General features: G+C 43.7%; 1 protein-coding gene across 1 annotated transcript in view; it reads right to left on the minus strand.

Moving 5' to 3' along the window:
- The window catches only part of grik5 (glutamate receptor, ionotropic, kainate 5), a 91,111-nt gene that overhangs the window by 65,903 nt on the left and 3,762 nt on the right, over nucleotides 1-21,446 (minus strand). Inside the window, exons 2-4 of the mRNA XM_067601060.1 lie at nucleotides 18,031-18,168; nucleotides 17,596-17,750; nucleotides 12,311-14,393 (exon numbers count right to left, since the gene is read on the minus strand). The gene's annotated coding sequence lies outside the window, so the exon portion shown is untranslated. The remainder of the gene's footprint in view (nucleotides 1-12,310; nucleotides 14,394-17,595; nucleotides 17,751-18,030; nucleotides 18,169-21,446) is intronic.

The raw sequence follows: 21,446 nt of genomic DNA on the forward strand, positions 1-21,446 counted from the left end.
TCCCGTGAGAAAGCACTGGCCTGAGCTGGAGGAGGTGGTCAAAGGAGGTGGGGGTAGAAGGGAAGACAAGAGGAGAGTTAGTCTATGTCTCCCTCTCTGCCTCCCCCCCTCCTGACGGCTAATCGATGTGTTTGGGTTTCCCCTTGTGGCTGTGGCCCAGGCAGCTTGAAAGGTGAGCCCGGCAGAGCTTCCCCCTTCCTCCATCAGGTTGACGGAGAAAACCAGCTGCCCTAAGCCTGGCAGATTAGCTAGCCACCGGAGGACTTTACACCTTTCTGCTGAGCTATCGCTTCCTATCTCCTCTTCCCCCACACCTACTCCCCTCTCCCTTTCACATCCCCTCACTAGAGAAGCCTTGGAGGATGCGGTTGTACACACACACTTCACTTTATTAGCATATTTCTGAATTTGGGTTTTCTTTTAAAATGGATTATTGTACAACAGTGTTTTAATATCAAAGCCACTGTGGGAGAGTAAATCAGGTCACAATTGTAATGGTGTGGTCTCCCTTGAAAGGAGCCTTATGTTTTCTCTGCTTCACAGCAACACTGAGTGAGATGGATACATAGAGGCTGTAAAGATGATGGCCCACAGGTAAGCATTTAGATGAATTGCACAAACACACACACACAGACAATCAAACGCATTACAATCATCCAAACGGTACATTGATCTCCGCGGCAGCATGGCCCGACAGGCCTAATTGCCAAATGAAAACAAAGGCTGCATGTATAGTGCTGACACACACCATCAGTCACACATAGCCTGCGGTCAAAATGATTACCTGCTGTATGTAAATCCATTGAGCAATAAGGCAGGTTATGCCCTTATGAGACACTGTTGTTATTATCATAGACAGGATATCACCAGCAAGTGCCACTGGCCAACTGCTAGTGACTGATTATGTCCCATTGAGACTAGCGGGGGAAATTGGAAAATGGTGATATTGGGAGGTGAAGTTACGTGATCTTCAGGCAGCACAAATGATGGCTGTGTGTTTTGCCCTCATTTGTTGGAGTGGGCAAAGGTCTGAAATTGTCACCATCCATGAATTTTCACTGGGGAAACAACATATAATTGCTAAACTGCTATTTGGTATGTATTTGTGTTTTCATCGAGATACAATCTGACTACAAGACCAAAATTTTTTTTTAGATGTATTATTCAGATCACTCTGTACAGTACTGCTAAAGCTGCTATAATCACTATTTTTATATTAATCACTTGTAGTTCTGAATTCAGGATTACACAAAACAGAATTATCACACAACTCATGACTGTAGTTCCCCTCAGCTCTACAGAGCATTTTAGCATCTGTCAGCTCATTTATTTAATTTTACAGCCCACAACTTTACTGTTCACTCTCTTAGTCACCGTTTTCAGATGCAGCAGACAGCTTTTTTCAGCAAAAAAAGCTCTAAAAAACCTCCCGCGCACACTACCAGCCTGGCAACAAATGGCACACAAAGTTAGCAACCAGCTGGTGAACATAGTGGAGCATTTAGCCGCTAAAGAGCAAAAGTTTTCCATCAGGAGTTGGTGAAGACCAAACCAGAGCTATAAGGAGAGTGAATATTGGACTTGAATCTCTGTCAATCTAATGTTGCTTCATATCTGCTTTGTTTGTAAGTGTTTGCCATATCACCTTAATGAGGTAATATTAATATGGAAGTTTTTACAGCTTGTTCTCATTGGCCCCAATTGGCCAAAAAATCTGTCACCTCAGGTTCAAATAACACAAAACAAAATAAAATAAAAGTCATATATAGCACCTGGTATGTAATAACTAAAATCTACTCCTAATCTCCAATTTGCTCACTAGTACCCAATGCTTAACAGCTTGAATTTCAGGTAAGACAAACAATATGTTGTTAGTTGTAAGTTATCCTGCTGACTTTCTTAAATTATTTTCTACTACTGACCTGCAAACAACAGAGCTGAGGCTGACTGCAGGTGCTAATAGGCTGGTATCGGCTGTGTGGATCAGTGGAGTGTGTGCTCCCTCAGCCTGTTTTCCTTTGGATCAAAGGCTGTCTCATGAGCAGTCTGAAATCCTCCGTGCCTCTCAGCGTGACCACAGCTCCACTTGTGTGAAATACATCGATTCTGGCATCTACCACACACCAGCGCTAACCATGACATCGGCAGAATGCACCGATGAAAACGGCCCCCCACAGGGTTTCATCATGTATGCAATTCAAAGGAATTATAAACACACACAGGCAGCACAATAGGGCTCTCGTCTTGACAGATCACTCATCTTGACACAGACAGAAAAGCGCCTACGCAACATTTATAATGTACATACAAGCATGGTATGCATAAACATGGCACGCACACACAGTCGGACATACAAACTGCTTATGCTCACACATGCAAAAGCACAAACACCTCGTCAGTCTTCTTGTGCCCAAATGCAGTTCATCATACTGTCACAATCTGCTCCTCAGTCCCTCTCTGCAGCCACACTCTCTCATCCCCAGCCCTCTGCATTGCTCTCTGTCTCTCTCTCTAGCCCCTGCTCACTTTTCCCAGGCCATGTACTTTCCTCCAGCTGCCCAGACCTGCCATCCTCAAGCTGTCCACCAGATGCCCTCAGACTTTCCCTCCTTTCCCCATCTACACACCTGTTCCCACTTCTCATCAGTCCTGGCCTACTCCGCCCACTCCTCTCCTGCAACTCATTCCCTCATCAGCCACTCACTACTTATGCGGTCCACTTCCATTGTTCTCTGCTAGATTGTTAAGTTGCCACGAATCTCATGTCTTGCTCTCTAGCCTCTGTATCTGTGTTCTGTTCATCTGTTGTACCTGAGACCTGTTACCTGCCTGTTTTGGACCTTGCCTGTTTAATGGACTTTTGATTCTCGCCTGCTCCTTTCCAGATTTGTTTGCCTGTTTAGACTGCTGTCTCTGGTTTTGACCCTTGCCTGCCTCACCATCCTGTATGCTTTTGTACCTCCACTTTGTATATTAAATCATCGAACTACATCTAGCTCTGCCTCAGATGTCTGCATTTGGGTCTATCCCCTGTATCCCTGTTGCCCTTCTTGCACCAGCCATGACAGAATTATTAGCCAAACATGGACCCAGTGGACGAACTTGGTGAGGTGAGTCACACTACTCAGTGCCTCATGAACTATTACAGCAATACCTCAAGTATAGAGCACAAGCTCTGAAAATGGCACTCTAGGAGGTTTCTTCCAGGCCTTGCCTAGCAGAAGTACTAGCTGGAACTGCAGGGGGACTTGACTACTGCTCTAACCTCCTTGTCTGCTTGCATTTGGCCTCCTAGGTTTCAGTCTGCTTCCCAGCCAGCTAACCTGCAGCATGCTAGCAACCAGCATAATAGCCACCAGCATGATGGCGACTAGCATAATGGCCTTAAGCCTGCATCTTGGCCTGCACTCCAGCTGCATCTCGGCCTGCACGCTGGCCTGCCAGCCTTCAGCCTGCATCCCAGACTGCTCACAACCAGCCTGCACGCCAGTCAATTAGGCTCTAGTTTGTGAGCCTGCAGCCTGCCCATCCTGAGCCAGCTAGCCAGCTACCTGCCTGAACTGATCCTGCATTCCCTGAACCCCACGAGCCTCATATGGAAAAACCAAGGAGCCACCCTGTCATCCAGTGGTCATACTTTGGGACACGCCTTGCCGTTTTTACAGGGTACTGTGGAGTCTCTAAAAGGAGGTGTGGGCCCCATGGTATGCGACACCACTGGCTCTCTCAGCAGTACAGTGCCACAGAGTCTCCGCTGCCCAGCACCCTTGCCGACATCCAGCTTGTTCTCGAGCCATCGGCTGCCCCTGCTAATGTCCAGCCTGTTCCCGCGCCGTCAGCCACACCTGCCGACTTCCTGTCTGAGCCCACGTTGGCCACCCCTGCCAATGCCCTGCCTGAACCCCAGTCAGCCTCCTATCCCGACACTCAGCCAGAAGTCCAGTCAGTAGCCCCTGCCAACTCACAACCAGACCTGCAGTCAGCCGTCTCCGCCAACCCACAGCCAGACCTCCTAGAACATCAGTTGGCCGTCCTTACCAACACCTAACCAGACCTCCAGCTGCCCTCCTCTTGCTCTGCACAGCGATCTGTCTGTCCTACACACCCTGTCTCAGATTCAGTGTGGAATTATACATTTAATAAAATGGAAACATATCTATTTCATGAAAAAACGCTTTTAAGTGAATTGGCCACAGCCTTTCTCTCTCTGTAGTTTGCCAGCCCTCCCCCACCATTCAGCGGGTGCTGGAGACAGGAGACTGTCATGTCTTCACACTGACAGCTGCTCTGATGACTTCCTCCTGTCCTGTGCATGAGCACGAATGCCCCCTGCTGCTGATTGGCTGGAGTAGTGTTGTGTGGTTTGCTCAGAGCCACTGTGTTTACATGCCCGTTTACAGAGCCAGTGCTGTGTATGAACGCCATCATTTTTTTAGCACACACACACAGAACGGACGGCTAGCAGACCATGAGGAGATATTCACTGAATTTGACAAAAAGTGTATTGGATTAGAATTGCTGACTTTACCTTTAAGCCTGGGCAAAGATTTGGGTATGGACAGTAGGGTAAGGACATGTCACTACCAATATCAAGGAGTTGCTAGACTGTCCCAACCAATATTTTTTACCAATCTCAATCAATCTTAACAATCTAGCTGCTTTAACTCCATGTAATGTTAACCATAAGATCTCTGCAGAGTTGCCAGGTTTGTGTGTTTTCTGTAAAGAAGTGTGCCATGAGTGGCTCAAGAGCAGAGTTATTATTGCATATGTGTCATTTAGACATGAACATTATTTATAAGCTAAATTAGTTTGTCCAACTGATCTGTTTGTGACTGTCAGGCATCATTTCATTATGAAAGTCCTGTCAGCAGCAGCCTGAGCAGCACAGAGACACACAAACAGGTGAGCTGGAGCCTCTCAGGTGAGCTCTGATGTCATAGTGAAAGATCTAGCCATAAGTTCAGGAGTGGAATGAAAAATAATACAAATAGAAGTTTTTGAGATGATTTAAAGATAGGTTTGAGCATCACTGTGACTCAGTCATGAAACTCTTGAGTTGTGTCACCCAAATCCACAAACTGAAAGAAGGACAGAATCTCAGGTGAGGTTTGAAAACCTTACAGCACCTAGAAACAGCACATTGCTTACATGTTTCTATACATTTAATTTATTGTAGCAATATTTATTGTGACAGTCTATGACATGTTATTTTTAAATATTAATTTTGGTCTCAGATTTATAGTTAAGTACTCTATCAATAAAATGAAATGTAAAAATCAGAGAGAAAATCATGATACAAGTCCAGTTTCAGGCAAGTCAACATATGCATATTCAGTAAATATTTTGCAGAGTCAGGCTCTTTCTGTGTGTATGTTTGTGTGCACATGTGCCTATGAAAGAGAAAAGAATGATAGACAGCAAGTACACATACACAATTATTTTAGCTGTCCGACAAAAAATGTCCCTACCTAAGTTAAAACCAAACCTACGCCCTTGAGCTTAAGTGAAGTAGAAAACTATCACCATCAGGAAGGTGTCAAACCATTTAAAGAATAACTTTGCTCTAGCAAATAATTTTTACTTATTGTCACGCACACCTTCATATGACCTTAATTATAGTCATCACTTCCTTCCCTGGGTGTCTGAATTTACATCATTCACACACTACAATTATTACATTTGAGTTCATCTGAAAGTTATATCACAAAAAGTCAATGATGCAGATAATATTTATACTATTCCATGACATTTCTGTGTGTGTGGTTGCAGCGGGGGGCAGTGGCAGGGGGTTGTCATCACGGCCAAGTTTTGACTCAGCTGAAAAAACGCTGCCATTATTTTCCAGACCAACCACATGTTCATGCAGATCAAAAGCCCATAAAACCACAAATTAGTTAATTAATCACATCTGTTGTATTTTTTTAATCCAGTTAAAATGATATAATATGAGTCTATTTAGAATAATATGTTTCATTCAGTCAATTAAATATTCTGTTTAAAATCAGGCAGAAGCCCATAATCAACTGCCGCATCACCATTTGGACCGAGGCAGCTGAGCTGGAACTGACTCGCATGTTAATACTTCTAATTGGTGGAGCTGATTACAGGCTCTTGACTCACAATCCCAAAATACCACTGTTGTGGAAACGAGACACAGGGCAAAACATGGAAACAGTGATGAAATTTGGCCTCAGACTACATTTTAGTATGAAGACGCAGATGCTGGCATCTTTTGTATTTGATGTACTATATATAAGTGGGCTGCAGTTTGGGCTACTTACAGACTAACTGAAGATATAAATGTCAAAAAAGTGACAACTTCTTGTTAAGTTAATTAACCTTTTATGGATTTCTTAATAAACGATGATCCATCTGCTGAAGTCTGAGACTGGGCCAGGTTGAAAACAACTTAAATAAGGGTGTTTGATCTTAATTTATGGAAGAACACTTTTACGTAGGTCATTTCATTAACATTCTACATGGTGTTTTATCTTCTTTATTGTTGATACATTTAAAAAAATATTGTTGCAGTGAAATCTGTCAGTCATGATATAAGATAGGAACCTCTGAACATCATACATACAGTATGAGATTAACCAGCTTTGGAGCACACCTGTCAACAGTGGCTTACTAGAAAGATCTTTAGTTTGGACATTTTTCATTGACATCCCTGGACTACTAAGATGGGATCTTTATTATGTACGATTAATTTATTTTTCATTTTACAATATGCAAAGATGGACTGTTGATTTTTGGTACCAGCCCAATTAAAGAATATATTACCTCATTAAAAAAATTATAAATTTTATGTGAAAAAGAATTTAAGCAAAAGTCAAAGATCTCTGTGTGCACAGAGATTCCATTTTATGTTTTACTTTTTCATTACATGATGATTTAGGGGCTATGCCTTTTAGAAAAATGTTTAATTACTTCTTGTATTTGGATGATTATCCATGAATTGAGTTGTAGTAGTTGTTTTCATAAGAGCAGCTTTTTTGACAGATTGTAATGTTTTTAATTAAAGTTGTTTACATTGTAATATTTGTTACAAGAAGTCAATGTGGGCTCTAGGCTCTTATGTATATGTATGTGAATGACACAATAAACAACAACTACTATGTTGCTTTGTCCCACTTTCAAACACTACATAGGTGGTGCGCTCATCTGCACTACTATTTTATTTTTCCAAGTATGTAAAAGCAAATATGTTCAAATACTATCTGATGCGGGTCCACCATGCACTCCTAGAGAGGCGAGTGGAGCTGAGCTGAGTCGTACATGTATTAATGGTTGGTTTCAGAGAGATGCGATACCTGTAGATGTCATGATGAGTGCCATTATTACACTGTCAGGCAAACTGCTGCTCAGCATGAACAGCAGGGAAACATTAAAATGTAAAAGAGACTCACTAGAGGAAGGCTGACAATGCTGTTACCTGAATGACTTTTGAACATTTTTTCACATAAAAGCAGTTATGTAGAATTATACCAGAGTGGATGAACAGTACAAGATTGCTTACAGGGTACTTCAACTCATACTGTAGCAAAAAATACATGCTCTCACAGTCAAACTGTATAAATGCAGTTTTTCCAAACATATTCACAGACAGACTCCCCAAACAGATACATATATAATTTGAATAAAGTATAATTACAAAGTGTTTATAATGTGATGACAGTAATGATAAAAATCTCTGAATTGAGATATGAGTCGCTTCTAAAATATGCCCTGGCTATCCTATCTCAAAATAAAATAACTGAAATTAAACCAGTTTTTTCTTATTTTGCAGCATGACCCCCTCAGGCTTCCTCAGGGGTCTGCAGACAGGTTTGATCAGTGATTGCAGTATGACATCCCCTGCTGAGACACCATTTTCCAGCTACGGGCTTCGCCTACTTAGTAACTGATTAGATTAAAAGGCGCGCTCTTTCACTCTGAAATGTATTTTCTGATCTCCTGATACATGGACTGACACCATTTGACAGATAAATATTACCCATTATTACCCATGAGGCTGGCAGAGATATGTGAGTGTGGTATATTTGTAAACAGTGTAGTAAAATGCACCTTCAATTAGATTTTTTTAAAAGTAATACTTTCCAAAGTCGGCAAAACAAATGTGAATATATGCCGAATTTAGCAAGTCAAGCTATTGACTCTCTGTCTGCCCTAATTAGAAAGAGTTTTCCATTCTGTTTTAATTATTTTATCTTTGATTTAATGTTAATTCTGTCTGCAAACTAACTTCCCCTGTGGTACGATAAAGGGCATTACAACAAGTGAATGAGGCAAGCTGGACCAATTGCAGCTGAAGCTTAAAATATGATGAGCACGGTGACATAAGCAAACCCTCTGGTGAGCATCAAGAAATTGACATAGACTTAATGAGCAGTCATGCCACCATGAAAACAACACGCAACGCTACCCAGAATGCCTTTCGCCAGCCTTGCTGAATTCTCTTGGGGACGGGTCCTGAAATGACCTCAAAAGCAAGCTTATCAGCCTTTGTCACTTACACACTCACACTAGGCAGTGGCAGTCTAGCAGTGAAACATTATAGCTGTGACTTTCTGAGGCTCCGTGAGACGGCTGATTAGGACAGGCCGGGTCAGGACTGATCACCTGAGCCTCAGACCGTATTACAATTACATTGATAGAATACTGACCTTTTCTACTAATGCTAATGCCAAGGAGTGTCACTGCCGCCTTTAGTGTTGTCCTGGGTGTAGCTACTGAGGCACTACAACTAGAAATACACAAAGCAGTTACAGTAACAGGACACATATGTATACTAACGATCACACTTCCACCAGGTTCACACACATTATACACATTGCTTTTATCTTCTTGCAATCCAATCTTAATGACTCCATTAACTGAGAGGCCATTAGCGGCATTCACTTTATGGCCAGCCAAACAGCCCAGCCGGGAGCACATTATGGAAAGGGCATGTGTGTCCTAATGTCCGTTTCTTGTCACCCTCCACACACACACACACACACACTCAATCTTTCCCCCAAGGCCAGCTAGCCTGAAGCAAGCAGGAGTGGACAAACGACTAAGCAAACAGGGCCATTTTTTGTGCTCCATTAGGCAATGAGGAGCAAAGGTTTAGTGCAGGCTGCAGTGCCTCGCGCTGGTGGTCAAGCGGTGGAGGATTGAAGGCAGAGGAAACTGAAGTGCTGCTCAGTGTTAGAAGAGATCTCATATCCAAAATTAGCCTGGCTCACTTTTGAGCAGGGGCTGTCAGAGGCACTTCAGGGGTGTACTGCCACACAAGAGGCATCATGGGGTATGATAGCAGAAGCAGAGTTGATAAGAAAATGATAGATTCACTGTTGTTAACAGTCTAACAATTATCTATAACATTTTTTAGAAGAATTGAGCATTTCCTGCTAGCTATTATAGCACAGTTAAAGAAAGGTGCTGACCACCTTTGAAGAAAGAACAGCTGTTCCTACCAAAGAACTGTAAAATGATTAATGGTGCAAACAATGTAAAAAATGTGCTTTTGTCTAAATGGTAACATAAGTTGAGAATTATCAAGGATTGATGTAAGCACAATCAAAACTGGAACAAGCGAATAAAATCTGAACCAGCAATTAGAAAATCTTACCCTGAGGGATGACGGGATCACTGATCTGAAAGGACCTGACTGGCACAAACAGGGGCAATAGGAAGCTCTGAAACTCAAAGTGAAAGATTATCCTATGAACCATGTGCTTTTCTGCTGCAATTTATACCAAGTCAAGTGAAATGATTGGAGTATACTGTCCCCACACTGTATACTGCTGTTGTAAAAAGCACTTAAAAGGGAGAGACTGAATGACACAAACACGTAACTGATAATTTGGCACCTCATCTCCATATGGCCTTTCTGTTTCAGCATGTCTGGACTCGCTGAGCAGAGTGTATGTTTTTCAGCATGGATCCTTTTTGACTGGAGCTGTACTGGTTCTACGGTGTGAGTCATACAGTTATTTTGTGACTAAGGGGGGGCTCTGCTAGGAAGGGCCTGGGTTCAAAGTTTATATGATGTCACTGAAGTAAATACACCACATGACATTGCATGAAACCTCCAATAGATGACAAATGTGCTGCACAGGAACAGAAACAAACTGAAATGAATGGTTGCTAAATCTCAGTGGTTTAAGGCTGTTTTAAACTGGATGTTTGGGCTGTATGTCATAATTCATTTGTTTCGTTTTGTGTCCTCCACTCTGGGTTGTTGTTTGTTACTTTTCTACTATACCATCACATGCTAAATGCGTATTTTCTGTTTCCTGCTCCAAGCTAATCTTTAGCTCTGCAGGCAAATGGTTTCTCCTGCTGAGAGGAAAGAGAAGATACTTCATATCTCATAGGAGGGGGGTTTGAGCCCAGCCCAACCCTGATATTAGCTCACTACTCTGGGAGCAGTAGGTTTCAGATGGTTGTGCTTTACTTCTGCTGAGCAGGACTGGACAGCAGTTTTCTGCTGCCTGCTTGTTTTTCCCCACTCCCGAGGGGTGGAAGACCATTTATCAGCTACCAGAAGAACACGTATCGATGTGCAACATAGCCTGGGAATTCAGCTTTTATTACTCTTTAAACTGCAAGGTCAACTTGGCAGGAATCCGTGTCAAAGCTGTCAAGCACGGAAACATGAAACAAATAGCCCACCCAGTGGATGCAGTGTAAAACATCGGAGATAAGGGGCAGGCGTCTCACCATTAGAGCCTTGCTTTATGTTTACACATGTGCAGTCGCAATAGATTGGGACGTGTCTTGTTTAGTTGACTTTTTTAGTCCCTTTGGGGCTGACAGTGACACATTAACAACTGGAGAAAGGATAAGACGAGTCAAAATTGATGTCACATATGTCACGACATCCATCCATTTGAGGAAAAAAAAAACTTTAGTTTATTTTTTCTCATATGAAAAGTCACACCAACTCTTCCCACTTTTACTCATCTCCAAACAGAGAAGCCATGTTGTGAGGCGAAAGCCCTTGTGACAGTGTTGTGTAGTCAGTACAGTCATGCCTTTGATGCCATCATATGCCACTCCTCCTCTCTTCTCTGGGTTTTCTAACAGTGACAAAGGGGATCGGCAGCAGTGTGTTATCAGTGTGCAGCTGCAGTAATCGTATTATTTAGTAATCTTAATTCTGAGAGGCTGACCAACAGTGTGAACAAAGCGGGGCCTTGCTAAGCCCATCAGAGTGCTCCCATGGAGCAGAGGTCTTTTCCTGCTCTGCGGCCCCTCTAGACCCACACGCTCCCTTTTCCCTCTCTGTTTCTCACCCTCCCTCCTCTATGTGTCCTCCTCTCTGTTGCTTTCTGTCTCACTCTTTCTATGTCTCCTCTCTCATTCCCCTCCGCTCTTGTTCTTCCATCTCTAGAATGTTTTCTATTCTCTCTCTCTCTTTCTCTTGTGCTTTTTTCCTTCCTTTTTTTTCCACCCTCCCAATCTTTCTGTCTCTGTAACGCTCTGAGCTGGGAGTTTGTGTAATGGCGTTATTCACAGTTCATTGGTCTGTTTGAAGGGACTATCTTGATTGAGCGTCTCCTGGTGCAGGGCCTGGTGACTGTGGGAGTGTATAAAGATGTGGATGTGTCTGCAGAGATAGATGGGCTTAGTAATATGCAGGACATTGCAGAGGCTGGGTCTCAGTACAGGGTTTCATCCAAAGCAACACATAGGGAGATAAAAGGAGGCTGAAATGATATGCAGCCGGGGTGTAATGCTCAGGGCATTAGACGTGAAATGGAGGCAACAAAGAACTAGTCAGGGAATCAGAGTCATTCTCATTAGCTGGTTCACCCTCTTCAGTTTTAGCCCCCCATCCCCTTTCCATCTCACCCTAATGAATGCAAGTACACTGACACAGAACCAAAAAACTGCTCTGAGAAGCAAAAATACTCACCACTAATTAGTTCAAATTAACCTCAGGACCAATATGTGGGCCTGCACAAACACACACACCCACACAAACCCACACCCAGAGAAAAGCCCCTCCTTCGCCTCTTTCTGACACCACTCTGATGCTGTTGTAAGCTTGGCTGTAAGATCAAAATCTCCTGCTTTGGCAGACACACACTCACACACACTCTCACACACACACACATGCTCAAATTGCCTGAAGCAGAGGAAGCACAGGAAAGCAAATCCGCTGTGAAGACACCATAAAACCAACACTGCAGAAAGACAGACCACGTCTGTGTTTCTGCATACATGAGCTGAATACACGCTAATGACATGCAGTGTACATGTGAACAGAAACACACGCACAAACACATAGAAAAAGAGAGAGAGTCCTACTTACAGAATGAATCAGACAGTATCAGAAGCGCTGTGCCATATTATCGCTGTTGTAGTGAGTCAACACAGGCATTGAGATCTGGGACCACAGGGTTTTAGCACTTCAGCCAAGGGGGGAGGCCTTAGGGGGAGTCAGAGGGGTTCACACTGTTTCATCGGGGGGAGGACATATGGATAGAATCTAGAGGATCCCAGTGTTTATATTCTGATGGAGAAAATAATCCCTTTAGAACAAGGTAAGGAAAAAATCTACAATTGATGAGAGAAGAGGTTCAATTCTGTGTACAAAGAGAATGAGGGATTGATCGGGAAGCTGTTTTTCTTCCCTCTATCTCTTACTTTAAGAAAAAAAGGCAAAAAAATAACAATAGCCCGTCTTGACAAATAAGAAAAGGTAGGGGTGAAGATTAGTCAATCAAAATGGGGCTCCACCTTTTCTTTTATGCTGTCTTTTTCTGCTTTCCTCTGTCTGCCCACCTCTTGTTTTCCTCGGGATTGCGGAGGGCCTATGAGCAGAGGAACACCGGCATCAGAAAACCAATCACCTCACCAGATGACGAGAGAACATAAAGGAGTAAATGACAAGCAGATGAAGGGGAGGATTTCAGACACCTGCTCTCTCCCTCTGTTTCTCTGCCTGCCTCCCTCCTTCTCTTTCTCTCTCTCTCTCTCGCTCCAACCTGTATTTTCTTTCTAGTAAAAGCCCCCTCCCTCCCCACCTGTTTTTTTAGTGCATGAGCTTTGCCACAGTACTGACTGAGGTGGATGCAGACAAAGTGAGATTCTCTAGAAGCTACAAACACAGGGATACTCCTCTCCTTTCTTTCTGTCTATGCTTTCTTTCCTTCTCTCTGTCTTTTCCTCACACACTGCATAGAATGACAATGAATTGCATGCTGTCTACTGTGCCGGCGCTGACTGTCTGCCTGGCTCTCTGCCTGACACTTGGAATAGGCTGTGTACCTGTCTTCCAGTCTTCCTCTCTTTCTGTCTTCCTATCGGTCTGTCTTACCAGCCTCAGAGCTTGTCTGTCATTCAGTATAGCTGTCTGTTTACCAAGCCATCTCTCAATCTGTCTTCCTGCCAAACACTATGATACAGACCAGGCAGGTGCAGGGGGGACATAACCCTACTCTCCTGCTCAAGTGCCCCCCCTGGTGTAAATCTTGACCCCTCCCCTGCCCATTGCGCTAACTAGCCTCCAACACAGCACAGACGAATTAGAAAGAGAGACTTGAGGTCTTGAAGAGGATTTTGAACAATCTTAGTTAATTCTCTATTTTTCTTTTCTTGCCTTCTCTACCTCCTTCTCTTACTCTCTGTATTCTTCCTTCTCTACCTGTTTCCCTCTATTTTCTGCTCCTTTTTTTCTCCCTCTCCTCTCCTCAGTGCCAGTCTCCTTGCTCGTTATCTATTCTGGACAGTCTGTCCCTCCTCTCTCTCCGTCACCAAGGGAGGATGAAGAAGAATGGTGCTGCTTCATAATGTATTTCTCCGCAATGTGTGAGAAGATGGTGGAAAAGAAAAAAGAAAAAATGTGGGATAAAGAGGGGGGGGTTTTTTCTTCAAAATTGTTCTTTATAAAAAATAAGCCCTCCTCCCCCCACAACAAATCAGAACAGAGAGCCTCTCGAGGGGGGATTTTCAATTACTCGCTTTTGCCCACAAGCCAATCTGGAAGAGCGGCCCTGCTCTGAGGTGTGCACAAAAGTGTCGTAATCTCGATAGGATATCCGGTCGATAAATCCGGATATGTCCGAAGGCTCCATACCATTGCTCAAGCATCACTGCAACCTATTTCATTTCTGATGAAGTCCGACAAGCTCAATCGTATGCTCAACAGGTTGATTGCTTTGTTGTACGTCAACTCCTCTGAGGCTTGTCCCCCTCTGCTTTTCTCTACTTCCTGTAGTTCTGGTATCACAGTCTGGCTTGTCCTCAACTCTGCAGTTGCAACCCTCGCTGGGATGGTTCAAGCTGATGGCTGGAGAAGGTGGAGGCAGTTAGGTGTGGAAAGCTAGTCGCTGGAGGGTGTATGTTGGCTTCCATGTTGCCCATTTGGTGTCCATCTCTGCAAGGCTTCAGATCTGGAGGAGAGGAAGAAGAGAGGCAAAGTAAAGTGGAGAGAGTGAGAGTGCATGAAAGGTTAGCATGTTGACATTTGTGTCACTCTGCCTTATCGCGTACGTCATTCTCCTCCTCATCACACTCCACCCTGTCTGTCGTCCTGCTGTCTATTCCGTCCTTGTCACTTTTCCTCCGACTTTGCTGCTTGTTTGCTCCTTCCTCCTCTCCACTCACTCTATGATTTGATCCTTTCACTCTCTTCCAACAAGCTCACCTTCAAACACTCTCCCCCGTCACATCTCTCTTCTATTCCTTCTATCCAATTTTATATCTACACCTCTACTACTTTCATCCAATCATTTCTCCTGTCTTTTTCTTCAATTCCAAGTTAGCTGTCCATCATGTCACACAGTATCCAAGACAAGATGCATTTGAGGGAGCACAATGAAGGACAGAGAGAGACCTCTGACTGGTGAATGTGCCTGAGGCAGGTGGAGGACTGCAGTCCGGGCACATAGCATTGGTCAGGTACAAGCAGTCATACTTGACTGGTATAGACTAGGCCTGTCACTTTTTATACAAAATTTAAACTATTATTTGATCTGTAATGATCTGCTGAAATTCAAAATTCTCTGTGTAGAAGAGCAACAGGGTGTGCCTTGTACTCCAGCGGGGGTCTTCCTAAAACACACTGTCCGTCTGAAATACTGCATGCCCCGCTGCCTTAGACTATTGTTGCTCTCTTTGCTAATACAAAAAGGAGAAAACTAGTGAGTCATGCAGAACTTGACACCAAACCATAGTCAAATCATGGATGAAGGTAAATGCAACTGTCTTACAGTAACATGAGCTTGTCACTTAAGCAGCAGAGGCACCATGAATGAGTGTAACAAAGTTCATTCTAATATATTTTTAGATTTGGCTATTTGGTTTGGATTAAAATTCATTAGAACTTTCTTTCTTGAAAAAGTGACCTAGTATAGACAGGTTTGGATTCTAGGAGTGGTGGAGTGTGACACTATTCAGCTCACAGTTCAGTACAAAACACCTTACAAGGATCACGGTTTGACACACTTATTTCATATTTTAACAAAGTTGGAATCATAACAAACTTACAGTTGAAAATTCCCTCTTAGGTGTAAAACTGAGGTTTTTGTGCAAATGCAATAAAAAAGTAATCTCTTAATTAAGTCACTGAGCAGCTTTGTTCAAGAAATTAAAGAAAAAAATAATAAACAGAAGAAGAAAAATGTATAGATGAGACCTTCCACTAAAAGAAATTTTGAACTTGACTGGAGTAACAATTTCATTTTGCCACAAATTCTAGGTTTCATGTCTTCACACAAACTAATTTTATATTTCTACAGTCAAACACTACGACTTTAAGTGTGTCACAGCTTTCAGGCAGCATTTGAGATAACTGACAGGGTAAAGTGTTGGCATTTGACTCTGTCCTTTGGCATTTAATTTATACAAACAAAATACAGCCATGACTAATCAGACTTTGCTCTTACTTTGATCATTATTTTGACTCCGATGCATATTGTCACATTTATGTATGACTTTCTATTGTGCCAAGACATATTCTTACATCCTTTCAGACCAACAATGTTCCAGGCTGACAGGTATGCATGTCGATGACAGATGGCAAAACTAATGTTGGCCTGAGCTTAGACAGACTTGGCTGCCTGCAGATTTTTTTTTTATTTCCTAATAAATCATACAGCGTTTTGTCAAATAGATCACCTAAATCTAAAAATAGCAGCAGGATGTCAAATCTTAGCTACCCAACAGGTAGTGGCCTCTCTGTTACTATGCAACAGTTTGCACCTGTTGACTATAAGCTGTTTTTTCTAATAAAACAGCTCACATATAAATTAATGAATACTGTCTTAATTCAGAACAGTATGGAGAAAGCACACACCTTTTTAAAAGTAGATGTCCAGAGTTCAGAGCCATGCAGTCACAAAATCATTTCTTTTAACAGAACACAACAAAATCATTAAATAGGTTTAGTGACTGCTTCCTTTTTACAGAGTCCAGTGAGGTGATGGTCCATTTAAAATGAAACATTAGAGGCCATTCAGTGTATCAGCTCCAATCAATACTGCTGTGAGGCTAGATATGACCCTCCTGTGACACTCATATCCTCATAGGACCATTTAGGATGAGACCACATGTGTGTGTTGGCACAGTGGTTAGGTAGTGTCTGTATTTGTTTTTGCGTGTGTATGTGAGTGTGCGCACACAGCCTTTGTTGCCATTAGCATGCTATTGTGTCGCAGGTGCGAAAAGATGTAGGTGGGTGTGAATTGGTGTGCAGAAGGTATGTCAGCATGGAGTGCAAAAAGACAGAGGTGCGTGTAAAAAGAGTTACAGTCTGTGTGTGTGTGTGTGTGTGTGGGTGTGTGTGTGTCTGCACCTGCATATGTGTCACAGCTGACATGCCTGAAGCAATTAAACACATTGATCTACTTCATAACCTTATGTTCCACCAATCCCACACACTGAGGCTGAACACAGACCTCTGCCCTCTCTGCATTGTGTCACAGATGCATACACATGAAACACTATTGAAATGATTGACACAGACACTGAAATAGCAATCCTTCCACACACATACACACACACACACACACACACACAGATCCACAGCATCTCCATTCATTGCCTATGTCAGGAGAGAGACTCAAACATCGGCGGCATGTCTGAATTCAAAGTGAATGTAGAGAGGAGCTTGAAGAGACCGAGAGAGGGGATGGAGGCGAGCAGGGGGGAGGGGTGACACAGCCGAGGAGGGGAGGAGAGAGAGAGGCAAAGAGAGAGGGGGTGGTGGTGGTGGTGGGGGGGGGGGGGGGACAAATTGAAGTGAGCCATTCAGATTTCATCAAAATCCATCAAACAGGAAAGGCCTGTTTATGTCTCGACAGGGGGGGGAAGGAGATGAGGAGAGATGGATACTGGATGAAAAGAGGACAGAAGGAGGGATGGAGGGAAACAGGTTGGGGAGAGGTAGAGAGGTGGGTTGGACAGGCTGAGTGGGTGAGGTAAAAGGAGAGACATGAGGAAACCAAGGGAAAACCCATCAGGGGTGAAAATGCTCTGAACATAACTGCAGACTGAAGAAGAGGAGGCAGACAGAGAGATAATAAGAAACAAAAAAGAGGGGAGAAAGAGTACGGAGAAAGGGAAAAAAGAAGGAAGAGAAGGACGGACACTCACCCATTTCAGCGGGCTCTCCACAGGCAAGCACAATCCCTGCTCTGTGATCCCATCCTGGGGAAAGGCGCAGCGAGATCCTGGAGCTCCCTCCGCTGAATACCAATGGGGCTGCTATTATCAGCTAACACACACACTCACATACACACACACCGGCACTGTGGAGGAAAAGGCACAAACACACAGAGTCAAGTCTGGGGTAGTTGTTTAAATTTTTGTTTTTTTAAAAAGCTGTTCAGTGATGCAAACAGCATATCACAATAGAAGAGACATTGCAGCATAACTGCATTTGCATTCCCTTCTTTCCTCTCTTATTTTCTCCCTTTTCTCTTTCTTCATGAAAAAAGCATCAGAGGCAGTGCACAAGCCAGAGGCATTAATCCACACACACATAGACACACTCATACACTGGCATTTACAGCCTATACAAATACTTACTGAGCATATATTCAATCCCAGCAAGTCCCACAGTCGACTCTATTCTGGCTCACAGCTCCTCAGCTTCCAAGGGTGTTAGAGAGAAATGAGTTGTCCGCTTTTTTCCTTTCCCTCCCTGTGGGTACCTCACAGCAGTATCTGATGCAGAGATAAAAGGATATGAAGGCAGACTCTTCGTCCTCCCGTATTTTCGCCTCATATGCAGTGTATATCCAGTTTTTCTGTATCCATTTGTTGATTCAGGTCCAATCCATCCGCCTGCCTGTGGACTTCGCTGTGATTCGGCGACATGCGATGGCAAACTGCATTCACTTAGTCACCCTCCCCTCTGCCTCTCTCCTCTCTGTCTCTCCCCTTGCTCAATAGTATACCCATACCTCCTTGGCTTTCTCCAATCTAATCAGCTCTCTCTCTCTCTCTCTCTCTCTCTCTGCACCCTCCCACTCTCTCCCCTCCCTCCCTCCTCTTTCCCAACACCCACTTCTTCACTCTCTCTCTCTCTCTTTCTCTCTCCCTCCAAGGTATTTTTCTCAAAGATGAATATCAACTCACCCCCCCCCCCCCCTTCCCCACCCTCTCTCTTCTCTCTGTCAGTCTCTGCGATAAGCATTTGAAATAAGAGGAAAGGCAAAAAACTGGCCACACAATCAGAAACAGACACACACTTACACGCACACCAACAGATAGATAGATAGAAAGAGAGAGAGAGAGAGAGTAATCATAGGGATGTGTTACATCCCTTGCCAGAGTAAACTACCCTGACAGAGTTTGACATGGCTACATGCTCAGGGTGACAAACACTATCACACCACCACGCAACTCGCCCCATACCCTATGACATACACACGCCAACATATACATGTGAACACACACAGCAGAATCATATGTAAACACACTATTGGGCCGACAAACAGCGGCACATATTGACATAATGTCACTGATATGCACAAACACAAGCGGGGGAAGAAGAGGTAAACACACACATGAGTATAAATCCTATCAGAGCATGAGGTGAGATCAAACATGTATGCAGGCGTACGCAATGCACACATGCTGCACACACGCATTTCTGAAAATCATCTCTCCTCTCACCGGAGCACACTGACACTTCACGTGGGACTTCCTTGAATGGAGCTGACATCCTCCTCACTATTTATAATGTTCACTCATATAAGGCACAACTCCACAACAGCATGAGCCCACCGCAAGCAGACAGCAGTCTCCAGAGAGGCAACTCACACTATATGATGTCACAAGCCTAACTTGTATCACGCTACGCTGTCTCATCCCCCCTAACGAGGCTGGGACATTGGCCTTATGATGCCTTTGTTCCTCTCTGGTGCACTGGTTGGTCCGAGTAGCCTTTTCAGTATAGATCTTTTTCTCAACCATGCAGCCCCAATGCTCCCTTAGCATTTCATGTCCTCCAAGGCTATTAAACTCACCACAGTGTGTTGAACCATTGATTTTGTCACACTGTGCATGAGGTGGCCCTTTAATTGCTAGTGACAACACTGTGCTGGCTTACTGTGATATTTGTAAATTATGCTTAAACATATTTAAAAAGAGCGGTTAGGTTACAAGATAGCTATTAGTAATTAAATTGATAAAATGATAAAAACCTGCTATGTGTTTATTATTTGTGTATTACAAATGAATTCCACATTGCTCCCGTCCAACCACAGCATTTACTTACTCCGCTCATAATGTGAATACGTAGTGGCATAATTTAAAGTTAGGGCCTATTTGTGTCTCCCATATTGACTAATGCCCTCTGATCTGAGCCTTTGGATACTTCAACTCTGGTAGTTGTCCCCTAATCAAATAGGGAAGCAAATATAGTATGTGACAATGCTGAGCTGTCTCCTCTGCTCTGGTCTCAAACACCCCACCCCCCAACCCCCAGCCCCACCCCTACCCAATGCTTCATCATGTTTTCACCTATTCACTTTGCATCTCATAAAATAATGCGCATCTCAAGATGTCTTTGTCCAGTGGGCGGACAGTGCTGGAGCACCTATTACTCACTCATGCTTGAGCCTATTAGACTGCAGCCATGTCACGCCAGAGGTTCCCTTAGGCCATGGCATTTTTTTCTGTGTGTGTGTGTGTGTATGTGTGTGTGTGTGCATGTCTGTGTGGACGTTTGGATATGACTGTATCTGCAGCCGTCCAACTTGCAAATTTAAAATTCTTTATTTAGGCTGTGCGGCTTTGTTCATGTGGTGTGTGTGTGTGTGTGTGTGTGTGTGTGCTCAGGTTGGGGGGGTCGTGTACACAGCGTTACCCCTGGCTGTGACCCACAGCTGCAGTTTTCAGGAAGTCAGGAGGAGTCTCCGTGTGCTGTCTCTCCCATTCCATCACACACACTGACATACGCCCTGCAGTCCCAGAGTGTGTGTGTGTGTGTGTGTGTATATTGTCTAAGTGTGTATTGTCTATTTAATTTACCTCTGGTCTAATTTACCCCTCACTTGGTTTTCAGCACAACTTTGTGACACTGAATCTACTCCAAGAGTGATTGTCGCATATCACATGTCACGCTATAGATAACTTGGTTGTTTTATGTTCGTACTTTGACAAACTCACATGCAGACATGCAATAAGGCAATTAAACATAATATCAGTGATGGTTTAGGCCTAACTGTATCCGCTGTTGCTGTCTCTCTTTGTTTCAGTCTCCCTCCTCTCTAAATATGCATTCAACAGCTGTCTCTCTCTCTCATCTCCATCCCACACCTCTTTGCTCTTGACAAATTGATGTGGAGCACTTTTACATAACAACTACGTATCGCACACACACACTCACACACACACACACACACACGCACACTCAAAATAACATCCACAGCACAAATGTAAACCTTAACTCAACTATTACACATACACTGCGCTGCAGGTGGTAAAAGCCTGGTGTTTGCAATTGTGAATGTGTATTTGTAAGCGTGTTTCCTTAATTCTCTCTTTGCAGAACGCAAATGTTGCTTCCATGTTAACTATTGCTTGGAAAGCATGCAAAAGAGGGGAGGGAGATGGAGGGAAAGACAGAGGGGGAGTGGGGGGGTTGGGGTGGGGGGGGGGGGTGCAGGAATTGACATTCTGCCTGAGCACTGTGCTCCGCTCGTGGAATAATGATTAGCTCCTCAGTATTCTAGTCACATATGCTTCACTATCAATGAGAGAGAAAGGAAGGAGGAAACATGAGGGAGGGGACAGAGAGGGAGGAGACAAGCAGAGGGAGGTGAGGGGAGCGAAGGGAGGGGGTATGGAGGGGGGAAGGCAGGAGAAGAGGAGCACACAGGGAGAAACAAGGTGAACAAGAGAGCAAGGGATGAAAAAAGTGAGGGGTAATGGAGGACAAAACAGAGGAGTAGTATGACATGAGCAGTAGACGTAGGTGCTAGCATGCTGCAGTA

Source organism: Thunnus thynnus, chromosome 10 (assembly GCF_963924715.1).
Source record: "Thunnus thynnus chromosome 10, fThuThy2.1, whole genome shotgun sequence".
Taxonomy (NCBI): Eukaryota; Metazoa; Chordata; class Actinopteri; order Scombriformes; family Scombridae; genus Thunnus; species Thunnus thynnus.